We start from the raw sequence: 11,788 nt of genomic DNA on the forward strand, positions 1-11,788 counted from the left end.
GTGGGTTACATGTCGGAGGGTCTCCTTTGGTGGGGGGGGTGTAAGGCTGTAAGAGGGGGGGGGGGTGTTCTTGTCCCTGACCCATGTCTAAGTGGCGCTGCAATGTTTACTGTGAGGAAGGAAGCTGTCAACTGTGTTTGCTCCCATCTCAGCAAGACAGAGCAATCCCCCCCCCCCCCCCCCCCCCCCCCCCCCGCTTACATGGAGAGAGACCTTGTGCTGTACATTTCTAGAGCCGGAGAATCAAAAGGAAAAACAGAGAGAGGTGTATTACTCCTCTGACTCCATTTGGTCTGCGTCGGTGCGTCTGGAGGAGAGGGGGGTATGTCGGGCCGGAGCGACGGGCCTCCCCTGCCCGGGCCCGGAGCTGATTGACAGGGCTTTCTACTTGTGGTATAGAGTTTCCCCCCTGGTGTAAAGTCCCTGTGGCTCTCCTCCAAAGGGTGACTGCATTCCTGACCAGGTCATGAACTGACCACCTTTACCGCCGCCACCCCCCACAACCACCGCAAACTACTTAAAAAAAAACCCCTCAAACTGCATGTTTTCTCCCTGAAACTGAGAAAACTGCACGACTGAGTCATGGTGTCCAAGTGTGACTTATTGACCTAAACGGTTTGGGGCAGGTCTGTGCTGGCTCGGGCAAAAAAAAAAAAGCATGCTTGATTTCTGGATCCAATTCAAAACCCAACCCTGTTTAAGTCTTAGTGCAATTCAATAAATACCTCCAAATCACATCCATCTAGATATGTCAAAAGGTCATATTTTCTGTTTCTTATTGCTGGTAAATGTGTTTGTTCATGAGCGCTGTCATCAGTCCTTCCTCGTTCCAATCTTCTCATTTCGGCTGATTTGGAACCACGTTGGACGGTGTTGTATCAGTCAACACTTGGGGAATGAGATTTAGATTAGATTTTGATCACATGACACACTGACACATGAATAAATAAATGCTCCTATTGTTTGAATTTCTCACCCTCGAGCCCAAGTTGATATCACCCTGATGTCAGAGCCATGACATCATCAGGGAAGTCGTCTTTAAAGCTTTTCTATAGCAACAGATGCAAACATCAGCTGTGTTCAGAGGTTGCATTGTCGTCTTCCATGAGTAATAAACTGATGTTGAAGTGAGTAATGAGTGGAGAAACAACAGAGGTCGATTTGTTCCTGTTGGATGTTTTGATTCATATTTATTTCGTTAGCTTTAAATGTGAGGTCATCGAAGACGTTCTCCTCATCCTGCTGGTTTTCATCGTGGAAGCTGTTCAAGTGTTTCATCGACAGTACATGGTGTGTTTAGAAGCAGAATCCCCTATATTACTCCCACTTACATGGCATTGCAGTCCCTATAGACTCATTGTCTTTGTTTGTGTAGCTATTGTTTCGCCCGCGGGTGGGGTGGCGAGGTGGATTAATGCTTCGTTGTTGTTTATTCAGCCTTTTTTTTTTTTTTTTTGCACCCTGGCAATATTTCTGAGCCTATAACCGCTTCATTTCTTCCCAACCCTTCCATACAGTACTACCACACACACACACACACACACTCATGTAGATACACCCCTCGCCCAACCCCAGCACCCTTCAGGGCCCACCTCAGGGACCCGTGGTGTGATGAGCTGCGCCCATGCCTGCCGCCTGTACTCTCAATCTCTATCTCGACCCCAGCAGAAAGCCGGGGAAATTACGCGCCTTTTCCCTGGAATGTGATTAGATTCCTGATGTTGGCAGCCACACATCTCTGTTTTTTAATTGGGTTCCGAGGCGCGACGAGATTAGCCTCGTGACATCATTGATGGTCTGTTCGTGTTTGTGTGCGAGTGTGTGCGCGGGGAGGTTGGTGGTGTCTGCTGATAAGAGATGGTAAGGGGGTGTCAGGGCTTTTTTTTTGGGTGGGTGAATCCCCCCCCCCCCACTCCCCAATGGATGATTCTTACTAATAGGTCTAAGAGTGGTTTATGTTCACATATAGGCACATGTGCATGGATTGGGGGGGGGGATTCATTTGCTTTTGTTTGTTTGTAAGATTGCCATGTTACGGAGCGTTAGCTTTAGTGCATAAATCTGATAAAAGCTGCCTTCACAGAAACAATAGAGCAAACATGTATCATCACATCTGCTATCACTAATCGTGTTCATCTCCTAAATTTGATCAAATCAATACTTGCCAAAAGCCGATACTAGCCTTTTTTAGCCCTTTTATGTTGCACTATTATGAACCAAAATTGCATCTTGTCATTTAAAACCAAGCCTATTATCTTCTCTTGATCACAACATCATCTGCATACACTTGTGTGTTATCCCATCTACTAATGTTGATTGTAATTTTTTCCAGCGACTTACTATCGTCAATCAAATGTTGACTTAAATACAGGCGAGAAAATCCAGCAAATCGAAGATTCTAGCTGGCATAATCCATTCAAATCAGAAGCTGGCTAAACGTTAGCATGTCAGCTTTGAATGGAATCAGTTTACATATCTATTGTCATTGTTGATGACTCCAAGCCAACATGGAGCAGCCTACCACTGGGCATGGGTTTAGAATGGGGGGGGGGGTTTTTTTGGTCCACACTGGCAACAAAGACGTATACATGATCTAGAAAAGGGCGTATCATTCCGATAGTAAATATGGATGTTTGATATGCCCCAAGTGAACTAATATTGGATCTGTATGCAGCCCATCAATGTGTCTTTATCTTCAAATGTGGACGAAACAAAGTGAGATCTCCATAAAACGTGGGGCATTAGTGGCTCGATCATAGTTGGGTATCCTATTATGGTAAATAGATAAATATGATCTAAGTTTTCTTCTTGGCTTTTTTATTCCACCTCTCTCTTGGCGCTCGGACGCTGGACTTGTGATTTTAAATTAAAGGACTCAAATTCAAATTTAAAGAAACGGCAACATCTTCAGAGAATCACACAATTTGTGACGCAATACAAACCCTGATTTGGGTGGTCGGCTTTGTAAATCATATGGTTCATCTATGTAATATTATTTCGACCCACGCAGAAGTCTGCACTCAAACGTTTTCATTCACATTTTTCAACTTGTGTTGTTTCACACAGGAAGCCGAGGTAGAAGTGACAGTATGTGTGACAGGTGCAGTGACCTCCTAATCTTTACATGACCTGCCAGTCTCTGAAACTTTCACACAGTCAGCACTGAAGGTCATGGACATTGTGAGTGGAGTGGGGGGGGCGGGGGGGTCGTGGGTGTAAAGGTCCCCCCCCATTAGCTCGCATCCCCTCCTCCTCGGGCCAGAGAACAATCATCCTGGCGTCTGATACTTCCTGCCCGGCAATAATTACCCCACCTAATTAAAACTTAATTGCTGGCCTCTCCGACCGCCATCTTAAATGAGCAATGGGAGCCGGGGCGGGGGCGTAAGCCTGCTGGGATGTTTGTGTGGACGGCAAATTGGTTTATCCCTATCAGATTCCTCAGTCCCTGGCCCCGTGCACGCTACTGCACCGCTCCACTGCCCAGAAACAGAAAGAAAGGGAGAAGGCTTAATGTGATGGAGGCCAGACAAGGCCTAATGAGATATACTTTTTTCCCCCCCTTTGCTTCTTTAAACCTTACTTTCATTCACAGTTTCGATTAGTTGGCTTAAAGGAGCGGGCCGAGGCCTGTCTGGGCAGGAGGAAGTTTGCTGTATGGGAGGAGAATAAAGGTTTTCGGGGGGTGGTGGGGGGGTGATGGGGAAAGGAAGACGGAGAGATAAGGAAGTTAGGATTCATGGCCCCGCTGCAAAATCATCAGGGGTAAATGAAAGAGGAAATGCTGCGTTAATCGCTATGGTTTCTCATAATTGTTACGATTAAATTTCATAATTGACTAATGGCCAGCTGCGGCTTACATTACACGCAGGATAAATACATCACATTAAACATGCAAGCTGAGAGGAGATGAGTGGAGATGGATGGATAGATAGGACAGGAAGGATGGACCGGTAGATTGATGGACTCTTAGCTTTCACCCGTTCTTCAACACAACAGAGGAAATATGGCCTTTCTGTCTATTGTTCAGAATTTTTGAAGCTGGGTTGTTTTTATAAGTTTGATTTTTAACCCAGCTTTGATCATGGTTAGCAATGTAGCAATTTAGCTCCTTAAACAAATGCAATATCAGCTATTTTTTTAAAAATTCTCCCATACACAAGTTTCCTGCATCTTCGTATATCAGCTGTTTCTGTGCTTCATTTTCTTTATTCAAACCAGATGCATGCTTGCACTTTTTCCCAACTTTTGAGGGTTTTCCCGGTCACAACAGCGACGACTTCCTCAGGATCTGTTGATTGCTAAAGATGTTGCCGTGCTGCACAATAAAAACAACATGATTCCAGCACCGAGGTCGACTCTGCTGAAAGATGCAACAACGGGGAAAACGTGCACGCTTGATGGCACCACACCTGCAAGTAAAACTGGCATTGTTGTATTCATTCTTCTGAATTCTTTTACTGGAAGGAAATAGCTATTTGCCACAGGTAAAATGATATTTAAAGTCTTTATTCTGTGTTTTTCTAATTATTAAGACTCAAACCATGTAGTCAAACTCCTCGGTATTATTTTCTTTCTGTATAAGAGAAAGAAACCCGTTTGACATTTGAGTTTCTGTCCGTTGCTGAATTGCAGCAGCACTGCAGAGTACTGCTCGGATGTAGAGGGTTAAAGGCCTGGGAGCGCTGAACGCCACATGGTTGAAGAGCTCGAGGGAGTTTTGGCGAGAGCAACAAAGGTAAAAAGGTATGAGAGAGATGGAGAGAAGTGGGGGGAAAAAAAAAATTGGTGTGGAGATATAGGAAGCGATGAAAAGGTGTTGGAGAGAAAAAGATGGCGATGTGGAGAGGAGAGGAAAGCTGGATTCAGGGCCTCCGGGTGGTATTAGGCTGGGTGCCAGGCAGTGTGTTATCCCATGTGTGTGCTTCCTATGAACTCCCATTTTTCTGAACCTCATCTCCCGCTCCCTCCATCCTTCACTCCTTGAACTCTCTCTCTCCGCTTTCGCCCGCCTTTCTTCATCTCCCGAACGCAAGCGAGAGGCGGTTGCGATGAGCAGATAGCAGGGGGGCCGACGGAAGACGGAGGAGGTGGAGGTGTGGAGGGAGAGAGAGAGAAAGTTGGAGGGTGATTAGAGAGAGATGACAGGTGACATCCATAAAGGGATTACGGAGCAGGGCCTCAAAGACAGGGCCCTAATCCTGGCTTTGTACAGGCGCAGATAAACAGCTCCACTGATGGCTTGCTCTCTTAAAAAGTGAACATGAGCTACACAAATAACTTCCTAATTCCCCCTTTGTAGAAGTGAGTGCACGCTACAACACAAATAAGTTCCCTAATTCTTCCTTTGTACCAGCGAGCCCTGAGAAGCACAAAATAACTTGCTCTCGAGGTGTTTGTGAACAGGATGCTCTGTGAGAGGCGCGAGGGGCCCACACTGTGCAGATATGTGTGATTGTACTCTGGAGCATGTTGTTCAAAGACTTACACGCTTGTGTTCAACAGCAAAGCTTTGGGATGAGAACTAAGAGGAAATGTACTTATTTTCTAGTGTTTGGAAACACACACACACACACACACACACACACACATAGGGTTGTCGGTTTGTGGTCTAATTAAGCGCTACCTTAAAAACAGGGAGGGAGACAAACACGCACACACACACACACACACACACACACACACACACACACACACACACACACACCACACACACCTGTGCTGCACAGACAGGAAAGACCACCAACTGAAAGTCTGGTTTCCCATATGGGAGTGCGTGTGAGTGTGTGTTCTTGTAGGCGGACCGTCAATATTTGTGCACACACTCTTCATTTCCAACAGTCTATGATAATACATGTTTATAGTGACATACGGGGCATATTCTGGGATCTCATGCTATGTTTTAATTTCAGGCTGTAATTTTACAGATTTTGGGTTTAAATGTCCAAAGGATACAAAAAAAAATTTAAAAAAACATTTCCCCGGTAGATTGCTAAAGCCTGCAGCCAGGAAAATTGGCTGCAATGTTCTCGTCTTCAAATACAAATGAACGTTGATGCACTTACTTTGAACACACAGTAGCTTAGCGTTGGTGAACTCAGTGGTGAAACTCTTTTGAATTTCCCCTCGCGGACGAATAAAGTTGTTTGGATTTGAATTGAATTTGAGTTTGTGATGCGGTCGACAGTCGTCCCCCTGCGGACGGCCCCGGGTTTGAATCCGAACTGTCGCTCCTCTCCTGCATGTCAGTCCCTACGGCCCATCCGTGGATCAGATGACACATTTCGTAACCATATATGTCACATGTGTAACTTTGCATTGTTATTTAAGGAGTACAAGCAGCCGTCTCCATCCTTATTCAAGACACCGACACGTCATATTTTAACACATGCTTCTCTGTTTGACCCGCACCGTGCATATGTACTTTACAGTGAGACCATTTTTTGGTTAACAGATATGATATCGCTTTGATTACAGAGACATATTAGACTGTCTTTGAGAGCCGCGGCTCCCCCTCTGGCCTTCTCTTCCTTCCTTTTTTTTTTTTTTTAAATATGCACGGTCAAATCTCTATCTGCTATTTCACACTTTGCCTTTCATCACCCCTCCATTACCTGGTAATGAATAGATCCGTGCTCTTTCTTCCCCCCCCCCCTTCACCTCGTATCTGTTAACTTCATGCTAATTTTTGACTGTCTGACACATCAGCTGTGACTTTGTGAGGTATGAAAGTGAAGCAGAGCGGGAGCGGCGGTCGAACTAATGACTTCATTTTCTCTTTCATGGGGTATTCGGAGCGTGTGTGCGGCGGGATTCCTCCCCTGGAGCAGCGACTTCTTGCCACAGATACTCGATATGAAAGCTGTGATGTGAGGGACTGATGCAGAAACAGGTCAAGCATTGATTGGACACCTTTTCTTTTTTTTTCTTCAGGATTGTCAAACGAGAAGTTGAGGGTGGGTGTGACCAGGGAATAAGAAGCGGGAAAAATAGCGGCTATAAACAAACAAACACAAACATTTTGGTGTTTCACACTTGTGCACACACACACACACACACACACACACACACACACACACACCTCAGCCCCCCTCTAATAATCCGCTAATCCTGTTTATCATCAGCCAGCTCGTCTCCGTGCGAGCGATACATGAGAGAAATCACACTCACAAACACACTCCAATGTGCAGAGCGGAGATACAGTATAAATACACACATCTCTATTTCTTGATTTCTTCCTCAATCTTCACTGCCTTCCTTTTTTTTTTTTTTTTTAAATAAATGTATTACCGTTTTCCCTCTACGCTCTGTTATGAATCGGCTACGCAGTTACACATCACAATCCCACATCAATGCCCGGCCTCTCAGAAAAAACGAGTGTTTGCGTCTTGCATGTGTGTCTGAAGAGTTTCCCTAAGCCTCACACTTCTTCTTCTTCTTCTCCTTCTTCTTCTTCACTCCTCTCTTCGCTTGTTTTTTTCAACTCTACATTCCCCTTAAAATGGAGATATTTCCTCCTGAGATATTGTGAGAAAATTTAGCCCTAAACTACGCCTGAACTTCTTCTTCCTTCCAGAAAAAAAAAAAGAAGCACATATCCCAGCTTTAAAAAAAGAAATATAAGGTATAATCACAGATGATCCTGCCTCTGCTACCTAAGAAGGGAATAAATCTATATTTGTATATTTCTCTTTTGGGATGCTGATTCTAAGTACGAGCTAAGTAACTTGTAAATATAGCCCTAATCGCCGTTTCTCATTTCATAAGGTAATCTCTGCTGCTTAAAGGGTCATTGGAGGAATTTATATTTGGCTGTGGAGAAGCACAGAGCAGGTTTACTCAAGCTTTGTATTGTGTCTTTTTTTTTTTTTTTTTTTTTTTGCATGGTGTATCTTTCACAGAAGAAGAAGATGGGAGAGGACAGGGATACGCCTTCGTCTCACACAAGCAGAGAGCAGCTCGAGACGCTTTGATTCTGTTTTAACTGCAACTCTGCAAGCTCGGAAAAAGAAAAGTTAAGAACCGACAAAGTTATTGAAGCTTTTTCCTTAACGTGACGTGTGAGACATCGCCCTCGTGACTGTGGTTGGAGGGTAAGGTGCTCTGGCTGTTGTCTGAAAGCTGCAGGACACCGTCACTGTTTCAATCACACCCAGTCTCCCACGATTTACACATCTGCACTCGGCCCCGCCCCTCTAATTAATGTGAGTGACGGCTTGGCAGCAGGTGAGCTGTTTAGTCGCTTATCTGTCGCCGCCATCAACACCGACTTCATGACAAATTAGATCCATAATCTGACCCGGATAGATGCAGAGTACTTTCATTTCCAGGAGATGAGCAGAATCCGCCTGAATTGTTTAGTTGTGATGTGTTTTCTCTTTAAACCTTGAGCACTTTGATGTCAGTCCGAGTGCGGTTTGGAGGCCGGGGAGGCCTCAGAGGTCTGCTCACTTAAGGCTTACAGCTTTAAAACAGCGGGGGGGGGAGCGTTCCATTTCCTGAGTCCAGGAAGCCGCACTTTTAGGGAAGCTGTGTGGGTTCAGTTTCTCTCATTTCCTCCTCTGACACCGCTCCTGGTTGGAGTGCAGGAATGCAGCCGGGGAAGCACCTCTGCGGCATCCTGTGGACGTTTCCTGACTCTGAGAAGTAAGACATTGACACAGCAGAGTGGGATTGATTCACTTATTGAAGTGAGGAGGCAAAGTGCTTCACAATCAGCTTGTGTACTCAGTCGCAATTATGCTTCTGAGATACTTTCTGAACTTTAATAAGTGAAAAAAGAGAAGGCAATACGGTGTTAAATACAGCACATGGACCATCTAAGCTGACATAACCCTATTATACACACATACACGGACTGTCACATACACATTCAGGGACACACACACACAGTAATTTCCTCAGATGGCCTGTAATCTTGCAGGCCTCCATCTCGGCGGCTTAGCCCAGTGGACTGGGGCGGCCGCTGCCAGCTTTCTACCCAGGGCGGGGGGCCCGAAGGGGGGGGTTACAGGGGAGCCGCGGGGCCTGGAGGAGCCCCACATGGATTGTATTTGGGAGCCTGAGGCATGAAATGGAATAGGTTTAATCTGTTATCACCTGCAGGGGAGCGGCAGGGCCAGCCTCTGACAGATATAACGGCTGAGGTGGTGGTGGGGATGTAAAGGGGGGGGGGGGGGTGTCACAGTCCTCAGTCCCCGCTGGTAAATGAAATATCAGCCACTACAGGCAGAGAGTGATATTAGTTTAATTTCTGTGAAGCTCACCTCTTCTGCCTGTCTGTGTCACTCCTTCACTTCAGTCTGAACTGTCCACTTCAGCTTTGCTTCATGAATGTTTATTTGTTTTGGGGGGGGGGGGGGGGGGTTTGGGGGGGGGGGGTAACTTCGCCATCAAATTACTAATAAATTCAACACTTTCTTATTTCAGCTTCTTTTTGCCTTTGAATTTATTTTTAAGATTGATCTTTGAGCTTTCAGAGCCTCTAACTAAAGTCAAAGAGGATGTGTGGGGAATGACAAAAGAGCTACAGGTTGGATCTGAACCTGGCTGTAGCCTCTGTACATGGGCCAAGCATACTCACCGCTCGGCCACCGGTGCCGCTTATCTCCACCTTTTTACTTTTATTTTATTGTAGTTATCAAGGGTATGTGGATTTTTGTAACGCAATCAGCTGTTTGTTTTTTTAATGAAGTGCTCTGCCTACAACAGACTCAAGAAAACAGGTGACGATTAACTCGTAGTAGTTTGACGACGGTGCAATCGCAAACCACAACTTCCTGCGAAGGAGAGAGAGAGAGAGAGATCTGGTTCGACACTCGGGGGGTGTTGGAGAGGGTTGAGGGGAGGCATCTTGTCTTTTCTTTTTTCTTTTTAAAGCCGCTGTCACACTCCTTGAAGTGGCTCAGGGTGCCTGCTACTGTACTGAGAAGAAGAAGACGGCATGAAGGGTCGGAGTGGGTGAAGGTTACGAGCGAGAACGTGTCGGGGAAATGTTGGCATGAAACAAAACAAACCTGAAACAGAGACAGCTTCACGTTAATCTCTCTGTGAGTCACTTTGGGATAAAATAATTCTTTAGGATTTCACTCCTCTCTCTCTCTCTCTTTCCTCGTCGAGACAATAAACCACATCCCCTTTCATAACATGCTCCTGCTTCATATCTACATCGAAGGTAATGCTGTGGTGTGTTTGTGTGTTTTGGAAAAATTGCGTGGCAGTTTTTAAACTGGAAGTGGTGTATTCACTCCTTTTTTCACGAGGCAAGTCTTTTTTCTTCTTTTTTCTCTTCGGTTTAAGCTGACATAGCTCTAAAAATAGGTGTGGTTGGGAGGTTGATATTCTCACCTACGCTATTTACTTTCACACATACACACACTTCCACACACAAGGATACAGTGCATTCAAACTGCTCCACTTTTTGCCACCAACCCACGCGACTCACACACACACACACACACACGCACACACAGATGTGGCACACAACACACTAAATATTCCATTTCACACATTTTTACCCGAGTTTATTGTTGCTGAGTTTCAGCAGGCAGCATTTTTTAAACACTCCTGACACGACACCGCCAAAAAAAGTCAGTTTCTCACTCCAGTCATGGTGAAAAATTCACTCTGGCTGCTAACAGCTCGCTCAAAACTGTAGTCAAAAAAGTACATATGGTATGTGCTGTCAAGAGGAAGCGGTGGTCAACCAGAGCTGAGCAGGTGTGAATAAGCCCCCAAAACATACTCAAACACACACACACACACACACACACCACTACTCCAAGTGTCACTGTGATATATCTTAAACCTGTGGCAATTGGCTGAGAATAAAAAAGGAGTCAAAGTTCAGAGCCTCCGAATAAATCAGAGTCCAAATAAAACTTTGTAAGTACAAACCGCACAAAGGCTACATCGTCAAAGTTAAGTTCAGTTTTATCCACCTTTGTCCGATGTAACAAATCAAATCTAAATCTAAAGCCATGTACATCAGAGAGATAGAACAACAAAAGCAAGGATCAAGAGAGGAAGAGACAAACAAACAGCTTTAAGTCTGATCGGACACACCGGCGCTGACAGGAAGTAAAGCAAAGCATACTGTATGTATCATATCGTGTCCTATCAGTCTGCAGTGAAGCGGTGAAATAATCAAACTTGGATGGGTGCTTTCCCCACATTCATCACATTTGCAAACACAGAAAACATCCAGTAAGGCTTCCTGTCCTTTCCTGTCCAACATCTCATCACTGTGAATCAATGTGTACAAGATGCTAATTTAGCGTACTTCTGAAGCTGCTGTTAATTTTCCTTCCCGGAGGCATTGCCCGCTCTAATGAAGGCGAAAGGCAGACGTAGCAGAAAGAAACTACGTCTTCGCATGGCGGCGCAGCGAAGCTTTCAGAGCGGGGGCCTTTCCTCCGCTTGCATCACCACAAAGCTATGCGGCGACAGCACAGCAGGCTCACTATTGTGATTACAATCAAGCATCCCCAGACAACTATCACAACCGACTAATTACAGGATTAGGTGATCAAACAAGGCTCCTCCAACACAGGCCCCAGCCGCGCTGCGTATTTTGGCATGTGTCACTGTGTACCTTTCAGTCACTCTGAGGGAAGTGCAAACAGTAGCAGATTCTGGGGAAAATACACAGAAAGATAGAATCAACTCTGCTGTGAGTTTCTTCCTGTAGGACAGCTTCCACAGTTGCCGCCTTTAGTTAACAACTTTTTTTTGTTTGTTAGCTCAGCATTGTTTCCTGGGTACGACAGTAATATGTCACGCGGTTGTG

This window comes from Symphodus melops, assembly GCF_947650265.1.
Source record: "Symphodus melops genome assembly, chromosome: 22".
In the NCBI taxonomy this organism is placed as follows: domain Eukaryota; kingdom Metazoa; phylum Chordata; class Actinopteri; order Labriformes; family Labridae; genus Symphodus; species Symphodus melops.